At 37.1% G+C, this 21,412-nt stretch overlaps 1 protein-coding gene across 1 annotated transcript in view; it reads left to right on the top strand.

Annotated features, from left to right (window-relative positions):
• The first annotated feature begins 15,470 nt into the window (after positions 1 to 15,470).
• The window catches only part of LOC111509206 (uncharacterized), a 47,836-nt gene continuing 41,894 nt past the window's right edge, over positions 15,471 to 21,412 (top strand). The window contains exon 1 of the mRNA XM_023164907.2: positions 15,471 to 15,613. The gene's annotated coding sequence lies outside the window, so the exon portion shown is untranslated. The remainder of the gene's footprint in view (positions 15,614 to 21,412) is intronic.

Here is a 21,412-nt window from a genome sequence, read left to right as displayed (position 1 = left end):
AATAGTTTTATTAACGCTGAAACATGAACTGGAAATAATAAACCCATGAATTAATGAGTTAATTTAATCGTCAGTGTATTTCAGAATATGTTCAAACACATCTACACCTCTACTTAAGCAAACATGTAATCTCTTCAAAAGATTATCATGTGTAGTGCTTCTGATTCAGTCTGGAGTCAAACTATTGAAAGCAGTTGTAACCCCACACGAAATCATCTAATGGATTGCCATCTGGTGTTCTAGGAGGCCAACGAAAAGGTCCATTATTACCAATCCATCTGTCTTCGAAGATTGCGGTTAAAGCTTCGCTGACTGAATGGGAATTATGGGGTGGAGCACCATCCATTTAGTACCATACACGTTCTCTTCCTGGTCTATTATTTAAAATCATTTGAATTCCATTCCTCAGTAAATCTTCATATTTTGATGCATTCAAATTATCATCATAAAACTCGATATTAAAAAATTGACTCATTCTTTATGGCACAAAATACATTAAATTGCCATCTTTCTTGAAAACCCCTTTGGCGGACAACATGGGGATTTTCTGGCGCCCAATAATGACTCTTGTGTCTATTGAAAACTCCATTTTTTGTGAACTTGGCCTCATCTGTCCATATGATATTGTCAAGGAAATGTTCATCCTCTTGAGTCTTGACAAGTAACCATTCAAAGAATTCCACTCTACGAGGTAAATCAGTCTCTTTCAAATGTTGGACACAGTGGAACTTATAGGGATGCCATTTATGCTTATTAACAATTCGACAAATTGTCACGTAGGGTATACCTATCTCCCTTTCAGCCTCGTGCAGAGAAGCAGTTGGAAATGTATGAAAGTATCCCAAAACTGTTATACCATTGTCATCATCATCCACTTTAGTCTTCTTACGAATGATTTTTGGACGGACCTACAGTTTTAGTAGTCGATTTATCACATTATTATTCGGCTTCGGAAGTTGTGGATATCTTTCATGAAATACTCGGCATGTTTTACTTGCAATTCTATTGCAAGTAAAACATGCCAAAACATTCATTTGCCTTGCAATTCTATTGCAAGGCAAATGAAAATATGACTCGGAGTGAAGATCCTCATAGTATCACTCCACTCCATTTCAAATTTGATCGTTTTAGTGCAAGAGGGTTCAAGATTATCAGCATTTATAAATTAATTTATATCTTCTAAACGGTAATAGAAAGGTATAGGAAAATAGTATATGAATTTGTTGACAAAGTGATAATTAATCATAATATGATATTATATACGGGGTGTTCCATTTGTAAAATCAAAGAAGCCGCTACTTTATAGTAGAAGCGACAAGGCCGCTTCGTCTGAAATATTTTAGGCGTGTAGGTCATATTGATTTATGCATACTGTGAAATTTTCAGGTTGGGCAGGGATGGCCACTAACACCCTTGGTCTTTGGTGAGTTGCGATACCACTTACCCGAGCAACTAGGGCAAAACCGGACCGGCAGCCCAGGCGCACCCGGGAAGGAGAACTCTATTCTCCCTCCGGTGCCGGCCGTGGGTTCACAGGGCTAACCACCCGGTGGACCCAATACTTGGTTCCCAATAATCAAGGAAGAGGCCCCCACAATCGACCCGCTCGGAGGGGTCAGAGGCAAGGTGGTGGGGCCTATAATGATGATTTGCCTACCGACGACAACCCTAGCAACGACAACGGACGCTTTGAGTGGACGCATGAGCTGAGAGATAGCCTTATGCATTGCTACGAGAGTAGTGAGCCCGCGCGAAGAGGGTACATGGCGAGATTGCATGCTCTGTGGTGTGAAACACATCCGGAGCATGCCGCCTCTTCCACCCAAAATCTTAGGGATTACGTATCCTATCTTCGGCGGCAGGGCTATATAGCTCCTCCCCAGCCTGCTAACGAAGTGGTAGAAGTGGCAGTTCTACCACCCGTTGGCACGGCCGGAGAGGAGACTTACACCATACCACCAATGGAGACGACAATTAGAACATGCAGGGCGCTCCACAGAATTAGGCCCCTGAAGCCACAAGAACTGGCTTGTTTGGATGCGGAGGTTCATAGTGTTCTAACAGAAGAGGCTGACATCTGGCAAATCATCACCGCCGTGTATAACGTCGTCCAATCGCTTTCCGAATCGGAAGGACGAAATCCCGGGCTTGCGGTTCGGAAGATTGAACGGCGTGTACACAAGATGAAGGCTAAGATCACGTCGGCAAGACAACACGCGTCTCGTATCCAATGTGTGATGGACTACAGGGCGGCCAATAGGCCTTTCACGCCCGCAGTGCGGCGAATAGCCGCCAATCTACGCCGTATCCATCACACTCTAAGCCGAAGCGTGCTGTTGACCACCAAACAGCACTGCCTTGATAGGATACGAATGCTAGTGGCTGCTAAGGAGTCACTACTGAGGCGAGCAGAAGTATCGCGGAAAATCTTAGGTTCCGCGAGAAACCTTCTCGCTTATTCCAAGAGCCTCCACGTGTTGTGGATAATCCGCCGACTGCTGATCAGGTGGAATCCTACTGGAAGGATATCTATGAACACCCGCAGCCACTCAACTTAGACACTCCAGCCCTAGCGCAGTTCGAAGCTTTCAACAGAGAGCTTCGACAGCCTGAGCTCAATGAACTGCGCAACCCGATAACCCCGGATAACGTTCGAAGAGCCCTTGTTGGTTCCAAGAACTTTGCTGCTCCAGGCCCAAATGGGCTGAACACTTATTGGTGGAAAAAGGTACCAAGTACCCACCGCCATCTGGCCAGAGTTTTCAACTCATGGCTGAAAGGAGAGCAGCCGATTCCGGATTGGTTTCTCGAGGAGCGGACCGTTCTCATCCCCAAAAGCGAAGATTTGTCGATTCCTAAGAATTACAGACCGATAACATGCTTGAATTCGTGTTATAAGTTGTTTACAAGCAGCTTATACACACGAATACTCACCGCAGTTGACCGAGTGTTCGAACGGATATATGAGCAGAGAGGGTCGAAGAGAGGAGTCGCTGGATGTAAAGAGAACCTGCTCATCGATAGATGTGTAACGCAGGACTCGATACAATATAAGCGTAACCTCTCTATGGCCTGGATCGATTACCGTAAGGCGTCTGATACAATTTCGCATGAGCTCATCTTGCATTTGCTCAGATGCCTTGCGGTACCCGATATTATAGTGAGATGCATTGAACAACTGATACCACTTTGGTGAACTCGCTTCACCATAACATCTGGTCAAGCAAGAGTCCAAGCAGGGTGGGTCACTTTCATAAGGGGTGTATTTCAGTGTGATTCCCTCAGTCCCCTTCTCTTCTGCATCTCACTATTGCCATTATCCGTTGCGCTCAGAAATACTCGAGGGTATAACTGTGGCACCCCCGGAAACCGGAGGCACAAGGTCACCCATCTGTTTTATATAGATGATCTTAAACTTTATGCCTCTGGAGAGAAGGATCTCCATCAGTCCTTGAGGGTGGTGAAAGAGTACACGCATGCTATCGGTATGAAATTCGGGATTGACAAATGTGCAATTGTTCATCTCAAAAGAGGACGATGCGGGGACTACGGAGAGGATGTGCAGCTCGTAGATGGAAGCATCCTATACCATCTGGATGCCGGAGAGACGTATACTTACCTCGGGGTGGAACAACGCCACTCACAAGAGGTAACTGCAGTGAAAAACTCTCTTCGCGGCAAGTATCAGCACAAACATTGACAGATCTGGTCATTGGAACTGTCAGGGAAGAACAAAGTTGCTGCAACAAATATGCTTGCCGTTCCAATCTTACTCTACTCGTTTGGAGTAGTGAAGTGGACTCGGGAGGAGCTGTATCAACTCGACGTGAGGACCCGAAAAATGATGCATCTCTATAGGAGTTTGCATCCCAAATCGTCCGTTCCACGGTTGTACTTCCCCCGACAACAGGGAGGCCGTGGACTTTTGAGTTTGGAATGTCTACATGACAGAATGGTACAGGATACAGCCTGTAAAGTCGTCAGGAGTTCAGATCCCCTTCTCTGCATGGTCCGTGACCATGAGAGAACAGGAATTGGAGCTTTTCTCCTTAGGGCAGGTGCTCGAGCAGCTGATGAACTCGGTATAGTTTTCGACTCTGAACGAGGTGACTACAACTCTGTCACCGACTTGGAACCTGTTCAGCAAAAAGCTCAGATAAAAGCCGCAGAGATCACCTTACTTCTGCGGAGACACAGGGATAAGCCAATGCATGAGGTCTTCTTCAATAACATTGAAGACCTTGGCTTATCATGGCTTGCCAAGATGGTGTCTTCAACACCTTGGTCTACCACAGTCGCGTGATGGGTATAGAGGTGCGTGATGGTGCTATATTACCATCTACGGCACTCTTACGGTATTGACGAGACACCGGTGTTGCCCTACGCTCCGGGGGAAATTGAATCCGTTGTGGGGCACGAGAAGTGCCGAATTCATTGGAACTATTCGTTCCCCACCTTCAGGCTCATACAAGCTAATAAGCCTGATGTGGTCCTTCTCGACCATCAGAGCAAAACGATATTTGTCGTGGAGTTTTCAGCCCCTGGCGAGACGAATATCGTCAGAAAAGAGGAGGAAAAACGGATAAAATATCGAGATTTTCTCTTCGAACTCCGCAGACTCTATCCAGATCACTCTGTCAAGATGGTTGTTCTGATTATTGGAGTCCTTGGTGGAATGATGTTCTCTCCACACTTGAATCTTGAAAACATACCGGCTTGCCGCACTAAGGCAGAAATCTCAGCCGCACAGATGCAGAAGGCTGTCATTCTTAGCTCACTGCGCTTGCTCAGGGCACATGATTCTCGGACCCAATGATCACTTACCCCACGGTGTGGGGAGTGGTCATTGGTTGATAATGCTGGCGCGCCCTCTCGAATGTATCGGGGCTTCGGGTGATAGGGCCTGACCAGCGCACACTACAGTGAAAATAATAATAATAATAATAATAATAATAGTAGAGGAGATAAGAGACTTTTGGGGCGTATTCCCTAGGGGACGTAATTACGGTAGTGAGTGGGAAAGAGACGTGTGCGACGTGATCGACGCATAGAAGGATGCAATGAGCATCGAGTAGATTCATTTGATAGATAAGGGCGCGGTGGAATTACAAAAATAACGGTATAATAAATTACCTCCACGAATGCCCCACCAGCTTTTCCACAGTGGATACGAGAGTGGGTATAAAGAAAGAAGAAAAGAGTAAATTAATTTGCGAATATTTTATTGATGATTGTTATGGAAAAGAAAGCGTCGTTAAAAAATAAAGAAAGACAATAATTTTTTTTAACAATAATGGAAGGTGAAGAAAAATTGTAGCGAAGATTGTCAGTTCTAACTTCCGTGACCAATCTACAAAATTTGATTTATTCACAAGGAAAAATAAATGATATCAAAATGAAGGATTTTGTCACAATGATTTCTTCGTTGTCTAATTCAACTGATGAATTGTCTACCCTCTAGTATGCATACCGTCGGGTCACAGTTGCTCAAAGGTAGCCAGGTTTTTAAAATTTCAACACCATACACTAAACTAATATAATTGATACTAAGTAAAAGTAGATACTTTTCAGCTAGATGAAGTGGGTTACGTAGTAACGCTGACAGTTTTGGTAGTGTTACTTCTGTGATGCCAATACGTCCCGTTCAGACCAAAATGAACGATAAAATGAAACAATATTACCTTCTGAGACATGAGGCTTACGATCATCCGCTTTTATGTCGCTACCAACAGTGGTGAGTCATCTAGGAGTCCAAGAAGTACAGATTCGTCAACCGCTATTCTCAAAGTTGGGGAGATTTTGAGGGCGTTATCAGTTAGCAACGAACAGGCAAATGGAAAATGAAGGCCTGAGATGGAGTGTGGCCTTTTGAGTTTCGAGTAATTCCTACATAAATCCTACGACAATAGATAATTGATTATCTCCCTTGAGATAAATCAATTGTCGATTCAGGAATACTTTGAAACCTTCTTTCAAATCCTCAAAATTGCAATGTTTTTCCCGTGTCTGGTCCAAAACCAAGAAAAGAAGGAAGAGACTTTTCTTTCTGAAGTTTCCAAATGTCGAAATGACATGAACTGTCATGAAAGGCAGATGAATTATTTGTAGAAAAAAACGATATCTCATAAATAAACTTTGTGAATCTGCCGATTCCAGCAAAGATACAAAGACTTGTTTCATATTCCTGGCATATTCAGGATCATAATAAATCGTAATCAAAATGAAATATTTTTGTTATACAGAGTGTAACTGAATAAGTGTAAAAAATTTAAGGAGGTGATTCCTCATCGAAAAAAAGATAGGATCTTCCATATAAAGAAACTTCATTGGAGCATACCTTGTTAAGATACAGCCCCTTAAAGGGGGTACATCAAATTTGTATGACAATTTTTTTCAAAAGCACTGAAAAAGTTACCATATTGAAATTAACCTGACGTTTCATACTACCAAAAAGACACTTAGCCAGTAATTTATTTGATTTACCCCATGGTTGTAAGGGGTGGAAAACGCAACCCCTAAAATTAATTTCCAATGGAACTTTTTGTCTTATTATTTTTTTACCATTTAAAAATTCATTTCGGATAGCCTGTTTCATTCTAAACAAAAAATGTCTCCTGGGTTTTTTGCCCAAAATAAACCAGTTCGCAGCAAAAAATTATTTTACGAACAAGTACAGAGATACATCGTCATAAATGCGAACTGGATTTATTGTTATTTTGTTATTGTTATATATATATATATATATATATATATATATATATATATATATATATATATATATATATATATATATATACATATATATATATATATATATATATATATATATATATATTATATATATATATATATATATATATATATATATATATATATATATACATATATAAATCAAAAATGAAACAATTCGTGGACACAACACTCCAAAAAAGGGGGGCGAACCGCGGACACGTGTTTCTGGCTATTGGCCTCATCAGCGCGCTGCACCGCGCTGATTTGTATCATGCACACTCGATAAAATCTCTATTTGTATATATGGAACAGGGTGTCCCTGGACTTCCTCTTTTCCTCTCGGGAATGTATAGATGGGGTCAAAATATCACCAGTACTTCATATAACTTTTTTTCCTAAAATCCTTCGTTACCAAGTAACGGGCCCTCGAAGTTACAAAATGAAAAATGTTTTTCTTTGATAACTTTTCAAGTGAATATTCAAAATCATCCAAATTTTGGTAATTGACTAAACAAATGAATTCCTTCGATGAGCTTTCATGCAGGAGTCAGTTGTTTTGCTACAAAGTCAGGAACGGACTACCCCCGATGGTCCACACCCCAAAACTTTGAAATGACAGATATTTTTCTATATTTCTCAACAAATTAAGGTTACTTGGACAATTTTATGAATAAAAGTACTCGTGTGGAAAGTCGATCGGAGCAACGAGTCTTGATAAAAATGTAGTTTCACTCGACGACATCAAACCCGCTCGTCCACCATTATTTGAAATGAATAATTATCAAAGCAGAAATAATAATGATAACGTTAATTCAACAACATTTATCCTGAGATGTCTACCATTATTCAAAAATATTAGTTTTTAAGGAAAATGGAAATGATAGGTAAAATGTTCATAACGAATTTTTATAATGCAAACACGTTTAACTAACGAAACTCAAGAGCCTCAAGAGCAAACAGAAATGAAAACTCCGCTACAGAAACTGCTCGATATGACCACCTTCTCTCTCTATACATTTTCTTAGTCTGCGAAGACACCCTCTCTGTACTTGAAATAGCATTCCAGGGTCGTTTCGTATGGCTTCACAATGTAATGTTATTCTGTTCAACAATGCATCTCTTGTGTGAATAGGTGTAGCGTAAACAAGGCTTTTTAGATGCCCCCACAGAAAGAAATCCAATGGATTCAAATCCGGAGACCGCGATGGCCATGAATATGGCCCACCTCTACCAATCCATCTATTGTGGAAAATATGGTTCAGATGGTTACGCACAATCAAACTAAAATGAGGAGGAGCGCCATCATGCATAAACCACATATCTCTTCGGGTTTGCAATGGAACATGTTCCAAAAGTCCATTCAAATCGTTCTGAATGAACTCCAAATAACGTTCTCCATTCAATCGGTCCTGTAGAACGAATGGTCCTATAAGATGGTTTCCTATGATACCAGCCCAAACATTCACGTTGAATTTCCGTTGGTGTTTGGTTTGCAATATCCTATGGGGATTTTCTTCGGCCCATATATGGAGATTATGAGAGTTGATAACTCCATCTCTACTGAAACCTGCTTCATCAGTGAATAAAACTCGATTAATAAAAGTCATATGCTCTCTTTGCCTATCCATGAACCAATTGGCATATTCCAGTCGTGCTGGAAAATCTTGAGGTGTCATGGCATGTACCTTCTGGATGTGAAATGGGTGGAGCAGTTGTTCCCTAATTATTCTATGAATAGTGGACTTGGATGTATGGAACTGTTCTGATAGATTTCTGATGCTCATTGAAGGATCATCAGCGACGGCTTCCAAAATATTTTCCTCCAATACAACGGTACCTACAGTCCTAGGAGCGCCCTCACCACCTCGTTTTGGCAAAACTGTACCTACAATAATATCGAAATAAAACAACGTGCTCAAATTAATTATCAATTATTACATACCTGTCTCCCTCAAGCTGCGATCGACACGCTCGAATGTTTCTCTTGACGGTACCGTTCGATTGGGAAAATGCTCGGAATACAGACGACGAGCTTCTGCAGCATTACAAAATGCTCGTCCATAAAATACATGCATATCTGCATATTCATTGAATGTAAACTGTTCGGCCATATCAAAAAAATTCAAAATATCCTATAGAATATTGACAATACAATGATAGTCATATGACAACGCACCACTCAACAAAACAAAATCGCATTCCAGTTTCTCATTTTTTATCAAAACTTTCTAAAAGGTTTTTTTGTCAACATCTGTGAAAGAAATGGAACATAATTATTCCCTGGATATTTTTCACCTGATCATGTGCAGCCGTTTTTATAGTTCATTCGTTTGCTTTTTATTAGTATAGTAAATATTTTTTCCGATGTGCGTTTTTTCAGGTAAATTTAGATTCGTGTTAAAGAATTTCTCCCATAAAATTATAATTATCAGTGAAACTCCTCAACAGTTTAGCTGTGAAGAAGAATTTGAAATATTCGAATGTTGAGTTTCATGAGATTCAGATAACTGATCAACACGAAACGTGATTATTCCACACGTATTATGTACATACAAAATATGGAATGAATTCGATATTTCATAGTAGAGTAGCTTGTTAGTTTAAAAACACCACGAATCTACAGAACTTGATATTTCTTTTGAAAAAATATCTGCTATCACAATTGTGACTTAAACTTCCATATAGGTACTGTACTTTTTGTTTACGACTTCATTTTAGCATACTTTGTATTATTCCTGTTATAAATGTTGTTGAATTAACGTTACCATTATTATTTCTGCTTTGATAATTATTCATTTCAAATAATGGTGGACGAGCGGGTTTGATGTCGTCGAGTAGAACTACATTTTTATCAAGACTCGTTGCTCCGATCGACTTTCCACACGAGTACTTTTATTCATAAAATTGTCCAAGTAACCTTATTTTGTTGAAAAATATTGAAAAATATCTGTCATTTCAAAGTTTTGGGGTGTGGACCATCGGGGGTAGTCCGTTCCTGACTTTGTAGCAAAACAACTGACTCCTGCATGAAAGCTCATCGAAGGAATTCATTTGTTTAGTCAATTACCAAAATTTGGATGATTTTGAATATTCACTTGAAAAGTTATCAAAGAAAAACATTTTTCATTTTGTAACTTCGAGGGCCCGTAACTTGGTTACGAAGACTTTTAGGAAAAAAAGTTATATGAGTACTGGTGATATTTTGACCCCATCTATACATTCCCGAGAGGAAAAGAGGAAGTCCAGGGACACCCTGTATATATATATATATTTATATATATATATATATATATATATATATATATATATATATATATATATATATATATATATATATATATATATTATATATATACATTGTTATTATGCGGTTTCTTAAGTCCTCTACATCGCGAACAGGAGTACGATAAACCAAATGCTGTAAATGGCCCCAAATAGAGAAATCGAGAGGATTGAGATCCGGAGATCGAGCGGGCCAGTTCTGTGGTCCTCCTCGACCTATCACTGATTTGCATATGTTTCAGTTAAATGCTGACGTGCTATTTGACTAAAATAGGTGGGAGCCCCATCATGCATAAAAAACATATCCCTTCTGACGCCCAAAGGAACTTCCTCCAGCAATCTTGGTTGCACTTCTCTTAAAAATTGAACGTATGCCTCACCATTTCATCGAGGAAGTACAAAATGAGGCCCAATTAAATCATCCCCAATAACTCCGAGCCACACGTTAAGAGAAAACTGTTCTTGAAGGTTAGTTTTGACAATAGTGTGAGGGTTTTCATCAGCCCATATGTGGTAATTATGAAAATTAATAATCTTGTCCCGGGAAAAACTACATTCGTCTGTGAATTATATTGTCTTCAGAAAGTCACAATTTCTTCTAATCATTTCCAGCATCCAATTGCAAAATTCAAGACGGTTCGGAAAGTCTCGCGGTAATAGTGCCTGTACTCGTTGCATATGGTAAGGGTATAAGAGTTGTTCCTTTAAAATTCGAAATACCGTCATATGATCAACATTTAGCTGGAAAGCAATCTTTCTAAGTATTGCTTCCTCAAGCTGTGGTGTTCGTAATTCTCGATGGCGACCACAATCCTGCATTCTTTTGTCGAATGAACCATATTCTCGTAATCGTTGATGAAGTCGAGCAAATATTCTATGTGAAGGATGCTGCCGTTGAGGATACATTTCAGCATATCTTCTAGAAGCTTCTAACCCATTACTCTGCGACAGACCGTAAACGTAATGCATATCAGCCATTTCCTCATTTGTATATGCCACTTTAATAACAAGTGAATTATTTAACGAAGCTCTATGGTTTTGGTGTGTGATTCTTCAATGTATAGAGGGTGTCTCATTTAGGAAAAAAACATGCCAGGTGGAGGCCTAACGTTTTAGCGTGCGATCCCAATGGAAAACATTTGAAAATGGGGACATTGGAGGTATTCAGTAATGACATATGTTTTTGGACAGGTATAACATACGCAATTTTCCATTGAGTTGGTAAAAAATTTTCAAGAATACAGCTATTGACTATATGTGATAAATCATTTTTTATTATCGGAAAGCATATATTTATCAATGTCATTTTAATACCATCTACTCCAGTTGCATTAGTTTGCAGGCAATTTACTGCATCTACAACGTCTTCTTCAGATACAAGGTGAAATTCGAAATTATATCGATTGTTCAGATCAAAAATCTGAAATGAATACATATTTAAGAACCATGGAAAATTTTTCTCTTGAATAGACATTGCTTCAGGTTGTTAGAAAGTGTGTGTATACTTGTAGAATCCCAGAAAAATTCCAGATGAGGCAAAATTTTGACGCTCAATTTTTTCAATTTTCGCACGGCAATTTGTGATCCGTGCGGTCGGTCGTTGTCGTGTAGCAGGATCGGACTTTTTCTGTTGACCAGCGCTATCTTCTGCTGACGCAATTTGGCATGGTGAGTAAGCAAAATAAGCTATATTTCTGATATTGAATATTTTACTTCCCAATGTGATCAGCACAGGGGAGAGGATGTCAACACTTCTAATTTTCTTAGGTTGATTTTGTGTATATAATAAAATTTCTTAGAATAATTCATAATATATTTTTTTGTTTCGATATTGTATTTCTTCTTTTTGGAAATCTGTTTTAGGTCAATTGTTAAGGCATTGAATTTGGGACCGAAAAAAAAAGTTCTTTGTGTTAATGTTTTTTAATATATTTGCTTCCTGATATAACTTATCGGTGAAAAAACGTTTTTTTTTCTGGATGATTTTCAATAGTGTGTTTTGTGTTGTTTGTATAGCGTTCAGTGTGTTGTTGAAAGCTCCACCCCATATTGTGATGCAGTAAGACAGAATTGATTCGGCTGGAGAGTTGTAAAGCATCATGAGGTTCTTTCTGAAGGTGTCTCTTAGAAAATAAAAACCGAGATGAGTGTTCTAAGGCGTTTGTTTACATGGATGATATGATCAGACAATCGTATGTGTTGATCTAGGAGTACCCCTAAATATTCAATTGATGACCCTTTTGTAATAGTAGAACACCCACATACATGTTTGTGACAGTTTATAGAGTGTAGTTTCAGAGAAAAATTATGTGGTTAACTAAAGACTGTTGGTGTAAAGGCAAAACATATTTAGTCTCATCAATATTCAGAGTAAGCTTACAATACAGTAACTATGGTCTTTTTTGATGAGTTTTCGCCTTTGGAAAGTGCCTGGGTGGTTCAGCGGTGTCCAACTACTGGCCTGAACGCCTTCTATTGCCGTAGACTTTCCATTTTTCATCACTCGTGATGATCCGATCCAAAATAGGATCGTTTTAGTTACCCAAAGCAAAGAAGAACAGACCTCGAAACGTGACAATCTATGTCTATCGTTCAAATTGTTGTAAATGGAATGGATTCTTATTACTTAATCGTTTCAAAAATAGGTTTTGACTTTTCTCGTAATGACTTTTTATTAATATTTTAACAACTGAACTCAATTGGATACAATAGTTACAAAACAAATCAGAAAACAAAATTATTCTTATAGGGAGAGAAAATATTAACATTAAAATAATATCATGAACAATTCCAACACAAATCTTGAACCTGAACTTTTTGACCTTTGCAATACGTTTTGAATGATTAAAAACCGAATGGGAGCTAACGCTCAGTTCTTCCGCCATTTCACGCACCTTTTGTCCCGGAATACAAATGGAATGTATTCCATTTGTATTTGTGTGATGTCGTCAGCAAAGTAATATATTGGATTCTTGTTTTTTTCCAATGAGTCGAGTCGTTGATATACAATAGAAATAGGGTTGAAGACAATATAAATCCCTAGGGAACACCAGCGTCCATAGTAAAAGTATTCGAGAGATATCCGTCGACGGCTACTTGCAAGGAACGTTCTTTCAGGAAGCTGAAGAGCCATACACAAAAATGATCTGACAAGCCATAGCTTCGAAGTTTGGCCAACAAATCCTCATGCCACACACGGTCAAAGGCCTTAGAAATATCAAGCGCTACAGCTCTTGAGTCTCCATGTTCCTCGATTGCGTTATTCCAAATATGGGTGACATATGATACAAGGTCGCCTGTTGTTCTTTCCGAAGGCCATATTGATGATCGCTCAAGAAGTTGGAGCTTTCCAAATAATTAAGGGTATGGTGGTTTGCGGCTTTCTCCATGATTTTCGATATCACTGATAGCAAATCGTCTATGATCTATAGCAATCTTCCAACAAGAAGGAAAAACCCCTTTCTTGTAGGACGGTTTGAAAAGTCTGCAAAATACTGGTGCGCATTTTTTAAGTACGATGACGGGCACTATATCAGGGCCAGACGCCTTGTTGATATTGAGCTCTTTCAGAATTCACCTGACTAGACGTTGTCAAAAAGTAATTTCCGGCATTGTGGATCCTAGTGTGGTAACTTTTCCAGAGAATCAACTGTGGAGTAAGACGCAAATTGTTCGGCTAGTATATTTTCTTTTTATATGGCTGTTGTTGCAATTGAACCATCCGCTTGTGTTAGTGGTGGAATTGTGGATTGTGTAAAGTTTTCATTAACAGCTTAAGCTACCAACTAGAAGGATCTACACATTGGGATTGGCAAGCAATTCATCCTTAATTCTCTGATCGCGAAGTTCTTTGCTTTTATGTTTCCTAAATTTGCAGCTGTAGCGAGCATTAACAAACCCAGTTCGGTTTTCGGCACTGGGATTTTTGCGCCACTGCCGGTAGGCAGTAAATACCTCTTGGTATATAACCAAACTATGCTATATTTTTTAATATCTAATATTTAATGAAAATAAATATATACCCATACATTGTCACATAAACGCTTACTTTGATAAGCTACATGAATAATTTGAATCTTGCCAGGCACCTATGGTTGTTGCAATGATATCTTGAAAGAAAAACTTTTATTTCACCTTCAGCGTTTTGAAACTCCTGGTCAACCGTTCCATCCGTGATTTTAAAGTTCCAGAAACGACACAATTTGCTATTAGTTTTCATTAGTCACTGTAAATCATTACTCACCCTCATTTTCTTCAACTATGTTGAGAAATCATATGGAATTTCAACCTACAACAAATTTGTATTTTCAAAGGATTTTTTTTTTGTGTAGTCAGTAACTTGTGTTCATAAATTTTGCCTATGAATTGAAAAAAATCAATTGAAAAGATTAAATATTGACACTTAGCTTTCTTAAGTGGTTAACGTTTTGGAAAACACTGTACGTTTTCAAAACCTGTATCGACTCAAACCGTGATTTTTCTAATTGCTTTTGACACAAGTCAAAATATATCACATATAAATATCACACAAGTTTGAGTCAGCACAATTTGAGGCGAGATTTCCATAGAGAATACAGGTTTTGAAAACGGAAAAGGATTGTTTTCCGAAACTTTAACAACTTGAGAAAGCTAAGTATCAATGTTTAATTTTTTTTATTTGATTTTTTATTCAATTCGTAGGCGAAATTAATGAATACGACAAATTACTGACTAACTGGACTTTCCAGTAGTTTATATTACCTAAGCAGTAACTTTTCGAGGTGAACTTTTCAGTTTGCCCTTTACTACACTTCAACAAATTCTTTATTGATAAATGGATGGATGTAGCCGTTACTACGTGGTAGGAAATCATAATGAAGAAAAGAGAAATATGAATCTTTCTATGTTTTTTACCACTTTTATTTGTAACTAACGTTTCGTCCTATACGGACATTTTCAAACTTATAAAATAAATATAGAAAGTTTCATTTCTCTTTCCTTCATTAATTCTTTATTGATTTTTCATTTATGTTTTCAAATTGCGAAAGGTTATAAACACAGAAAAACGGTATAAAAATTTGTTTTTATTTTATTTATTTTTCATGGGGGCTAAACTCTAGCTTATTGATTGTATATTCCAAAGAAGTAATAAAGTTTCTTTGAAAGACATTATTTTTTATGGAGGAGCTAATGTTCCTTGATATTTTTAGCTTTATATCAATCCACAATTGAAAAAGGTAAGTATTGAAAATCTTCTTTCAATCATTCAGTTCATTTCAGAAAAATATATAAATACAAGTTACTGACTTGTATTTTATATTACTCAGTTACTTTTCGTGAAACAAAAAAGTATGAAAGTTTCACCCCTAAGTTAAAATTCCATTTATCAGACAATTACAAAGGACTGGTACACACCTATACTGAATGGCACCACTCTGTAGTCCGGTATCTCGCAGGAGATTCCGGCAAAGGAGGTGGCACATTAACCATGACTCAATACTATGTTGTAAATATCAAAAGATGCGCGACTATAAAGAAGATGGTTCTCTCACCAACTTACCAGTTTTCCTGCTAGGTGCTCAGTGATTAAATCGATACGAAGTGAACACTTTAAGAAAAAGTAAGTAAATTTTTGAAAGGATATGGGAGTGTCACGCGTCAACGATCAAAATTATTCGTGACCTTTGAGGACTGTTAATTGTGCGCAATTTTGTGGTGCCATTTCAAGGATACGCAGGAATAAGGAGATTTCTCGAAGGATATCCTGGGTTTGTTTTGTGATTATTTTATTTTCCAACAATGCAGATTAAGATTTGTTCCATTGCACTGATGAGAACCGCAAACTAATTCATAGTTTTGTCACAACTAACTATAGAAGTTTAAAAATCTGATTAGGCATGCATTTCACGGTCTCGTGTAATGTTATAACATGTGTTTAACAGCACTCAAATTTTCAACTGAATAATAAACGTCATTCGTAGAAAAATCGTTCATCTGTAATTTTTTATTTGGCAGTTGTCTGTGAGAATACGACCTCTCAATTAGTTGCGGATTGTTGGAAAGTAAAATTATCACGTAACAATCGCCTTTACATGCATTTACGATCTGCAAATGAATATGAATACCAGCAATTAGTTCTAGTTCAGGCAATCATATAATTGTTTTGAACTTATACGTGAATACTAGAAAGAACAAAATTCAAATGAATTACAGAAAAAAATTCCTTCAACTAATTCAATCAATCATCATAAATTCTGAAGAATAATTCAAATGGATAAAATAAAATCCCACTATTTTTTAAAACAAGAATTTTTTCATAGAATAATCCATCGGGTTGAATTTCAATATTTGTTGAATATTATTTTATCTTGTATTGGTTTTTGAAAAATCCATTGAATTTATTGAAACAATAAAATTCAGGATATAACAGAATAGTAACTTGGAATATTATTCATGCCAGGAATCGTACGTTATAAGGTAAGACCTCGTTGATCCTTAGCTCGTACAAGTTTCGACTTTTGGGGGTTGCGACAGCTGGTTAACGAAAAGTTGAAATATTTCAAATTCATTCTTTTTAAATTAGCATAATTGTTACATACAATTATGTTATATTGGAATAACGTATTCTGTACTAATATTCAACTAAGATCGATAGTATTTGAAACAAATAAGCAATGTAATGATATTCAAAGTTAAAAACCCATAAAAAACATTATTAATCAGTGAATGCGTGTCTCTTGTTCTTTTGAAAGGAAATGTAGACTCCGAAATCTGAGTAAGAAGTGTTTGTTATCTTTTATACTAGCCTCCAATTTGCCAACATTTTGGTAGACTCTCCAAACATATTTATGCTCTTAGAATCAATCACTACTTTCTTTTGTAAGTTCAAAAAGTTCAATGCCGATTAGTTTCAATAGAACATGGGCCCTATTACAAAATTTGATTATCATAAAATAGTTGAAAACACCCACTTACATAATTATCTAATATATAATTTGGGATGTAAATTTATGTTAAAAATATCATTGTTAGCTCGAGCTTGGTTATGAGTTGCATGGAGTTGATTTCTACATGCATTTAATCAGATCAGACTAAAATAATAATAATAATGAATTATAGTATGAGTAAAAAATAAAGTTATTGAACCTGTAAAAAATACATTCGTATTCAATTGATGGATGTAGCAGTTACTATGTGGTAGGAGATCTGGTCAACATCAACCACTTCGATATGATATTCTATATAAACTCTAAGCATTGCAGTGAAGTACAGCTTATGTTGCCAGGCTGTTCAGAACGAGACCAAGCGAAATAATGAATACAGTAAACCTTATCAACTGTGATTTCAGAAAGAAGATCGATTCTCAGGTTATCAAGTTATCGCTGCTGGATATCACTATCAGAAATATCCTCTTATGAAAAAGTGATTCCACTTCTCTAGCAGTTTCTAATGGTCTATAAGACGCATATTGGAACAATGCTCACTAGAATTGAGCTCAGCATCCAAAAACTAATATATCCTGAAAAAAATTAGTCTTTTCAATTTGAACAATTTGGAGCATTTAACTCCATAAAGAGGAAAGCAATTGAAACCGTGGCAAAACGTGTGATTGCTCAGCGAACCAGAGGCTGTAGATCTCAATACTGACAATTGTTTCCTTCAGTGACTCTCCAATTACAACTACTGACTTTAGATCTTCGTCGATGAATTTGAAATGCTTTATTTTTTCTCTAGTTATAAAAACTCATTTTGATGACCTCTTTGGGTATTTTCTCCATCCTACCACCATCGATTGGTCAATTAAGGATGACCCTCAGAACTGAGACAGCTCAAAGTTAGGCTCTAGGTGTGCAAAATTGCCAAAAGACTGTAAATACTTATTTTTATTCGGTCAGTCGATATGTGGATTTCCTTGCTAGAGGATGCTATTTCCACTTTGCCCAAAAGAAGCTCTCAACTGTGTTTCCGGCAGTTAAAGAGGATTTAATGGTGCACAGGCACCGCTCTGAGAACGCCTTAAGAATTTTCTTGTAGTGTAGTTTTGTCATTGAAAAAAAATTCAACCCCTTCTCTTTGATACTTCCTCTATTTTGATCAACAGTGAAGGTTATTTTCTCAGAAAGGAGTCAAGCAGTAAAAACAAATGTTAAAATGAATGTGATAATTATTCCCAAATTGAGAAAACTGAGTCTTTCACAAAAATCTTTAGAATTGCACTACATCCTCAGCGATTATAGAAACAGAAAGTCTAAGCAATCACTCACAGAATAATTGAAGGAAATAGAGAAAACAACTGCGACTGCTATACATCCTGTTCAAAACGAAGGGACTTCACGATAATTATTTTCTTCATCAGCAGCTAAAACACGTATTGGCGAAACAATCATTGTGTGTGGTATTTCAATGAGAGTTTATATTTAGTCATTATCATTATACTTTGAGTGAAAATACTGAACAAATTTTTCAAAAGAATATTTTCAACTTATAAACAACTTTGCAAAAGAATCATCATAAATAACTTTGTCTTTGATAGTATATTCATCTATTCAGTTCGATCTTTTCCAGGATGTTGTATTAAATAGGATGCTTTTCTTAGCTATCACATATCCAATTCTAGGTATGTGGTATTTGCTTCCTTTGAACTTTGAACACATTTGTGGTTTCAGCAGTTCTATAAAACTAACTTGAACGTCACATACAGCTGCCAACATTGATATTTCATTTCTAAATTTGATTTAAAAAAAGATTGCGAATCGACTATATGCTCTACCCAAACATACTGATAACGTCGCCGCTGTATATGACGTCATCTAGGTTTTTAGATACAATGAATTTGTCTTGATAATGGGAAAACTTTTAAACGTATAACATTTATGATCTTGAACAAATGGAACAAAACAAATAGAAAATCTGATAATAGTACTTCTTTGGACAGCATACAAATATTTTCATATCCAAAATGGATGGCATTTGCTTCTTGCCGATACCTAGGTGATACTGCTCATTAACATTTCATTTAAAATGTTTTGCAGTGGAATTATTATTTTACCTTTCATTCTTTCTTTGATCTACAGTATTGTCACACCTATTGAAGAAGGCTGTGTATTTGAGACAATCTCAGAATTTATTATGATGTGGAGATAAATCAGGAGATTTTGCTGGCTAATGTATACTTTCTTACTACTTTAGATATATTATTAAAATTATTACGAACTCACAGGAAATGAAGAAATGGTGTTACATTCTTTCGATTCAATATCTAATTTCCAGACACTTAAGGGCGAACTGGACGAAGTTCAGTCGTTGGTGGAGAAATTAATTGAAAATATTGTATCATTAATAAAAAATAAACGCTTAATTTTACTGCCAACAATTTCTGCCCCGAATATCCATTGATATTTGATGGGTACCTACAGATTTGCTGTTTGCAATAAAATTTTCAAAAATTTGTCAGATATCCTATTGTTATGAGCATAGTTCTACCTGGAATGAAAATGTGTGTCTACTCTTGTTCACTATTAGAGAATGCTATCTTATTTTTATTTCGTTAATTGAAGTAGGTACTGGCACCATTTTTTCCAACTATTATGACAATCACTTTTTTTTAAGTTTTCTTCATGCATTTCCAAATTGCACTATCTTTACGGATTATTAATGCACTACTACCAGTTGATGAAAAAAAAAAACAAGCATATTCTATAATTGGACGATTTTTGTGCTGTAATTTTTAAGGAACGTGTTCTTGGAATTTGTTTTCTAATCCCACTATTGATTATTTTGGTTTATTGGCTTATTGCCATATCTACACATTATTAATATGTCCACTGTTTTTCAGTACAATGTATCTTTATTCAAGAAGTTAACCGCAATTTTTCTTTTTTTTTTTTTAATTTGTAGTTACTGATACAAACATAATATAAAAATGATAAGAAACAATAATGTAAGTAGACAACCATTTTGGGAAAAGCCCTAGATTCAATTGCTTTCGATTCATAAATTTTCCATTTTGAATAATGAATGCTGTAGAAGATTCAGTTTACAAAACCGAAACACGTGTTTCGCTATACAATAGCTTCATTAGGTAAGTTCATACCTGTTCTACCTTCCAATATAGAGAGATATGAGTCTTGTTCAAAATAGTTTATGATAAAGCGGGATATCAAAAAATTGTGACTATCTATGGAAGTTATGTCAGATTAGTCAATACAAAAAAACAATACTGAATAATGCCACGATTTGAATTATTCAGTCATCTATGCGAACGTAAATCATCGTATGCTTTCTTGATAGGTAGAATTTGTAACCTCTTGTGTGAAATGAATTTATTGAAAGCACTTATTCCTCATCAGAACAAAGATACAATATTTTGGTCATCTAGTCTGAAGAGTTTCAAGATATCAAAAATTAATTGGTAACGGGCCAAATCACCATGGACGGATATAGCATTCAACAAAACGTGCAAATAATAAAATTGTTTTATCAAACTGGGTGTTCTGTTCGGGCAACGTACCGCGCGCTTCACCCATTTCACAGTCGCCATAATCGTCCTACCGAGAGGACTATTCGCAATGTGGTGGATAAATTTGAACTCACTGGTTCAGTTAACGATCGAGCAACACCCTTATGTCTGCCCAAAACATCACCGCTGTCTGTGAGAGTATGCAGATGAATCCGAGGCAGTCGATTTCGCGTTGCTTACAAGAACTCGGCCTTTCGCAGACCATAACTTAGCAAATTTCGCGACGTAACTTGGGCATGCACCCGTACAAAATTCAACTGGCCCAGGAACTGAAGGTACACGACTATACACAACATGTTTTCGCTGAATGGACTCTGGAGCACTTGGCAATTGACCCTAATTTTCATCGAAAAATCATCTTCAGCGATGAGACCTATTTCTGGATGAATGGATACGTGAACAAAGTTGTCGAATTTAGAACGATACCAATCCACATGAGATCCAAGAGCGTCCAATTCATGCCGAAAAAGTCACTGTTTGGTGTGGATTTTGGGCTGGCGGCGTAATCGGTCTATATTTCTTTGAGAACGACGTTGACCAGGCCATCAATGTCAACGGTGAGAACTATAGGTCGATGATTACCAACTTCTTTTGGCCTGAATCGTATGATCTGGACACCAACGACATGTGGTTTGAAAGACGGCGCTGCGTGCCATATTGAATATTCTTCACGAGCCATTTGAGGGTATGGTATCTCACGTGGAGGTGGCCATGCCACCGAGGCATAACGATACATAACGATGTTATATTCCACACATAATGACATCAATAAGTCTTTCAAAGGAATTAAAAAAAAAATCGATGATATCTCACACACACTTTATTTTATTTAAATTCAAAGATAGAAAGCCCTCAATGAAAGACCCTTCAATTCTTCCAAAGAAAGACTAGATCTTATTG

The sequence above is a fragment of the Leptinotarsa decemlineata genome, unplaced genomic scaffold, assembly GCF_025532065.1.
Source record: "Leptinotarsa decemlineata unplaced genomic scaffold, Ldec_3_MD MMD2_tig00026354_RagTag_RagTag, whole genome shotgun sequence".
Lineage (NCBI taxonomy): Eukaryota > Metazoa > Arthropoda > Insecta > Coleoptera > Chrysomelidae > Leptinotarsa > Leptinotarsa decemlineata.
The sequence above is the reverse complement of the archived record's forward strand: the minus strand, read 5'-3'. Positions and strand labels throughout refer to the sequence as shown.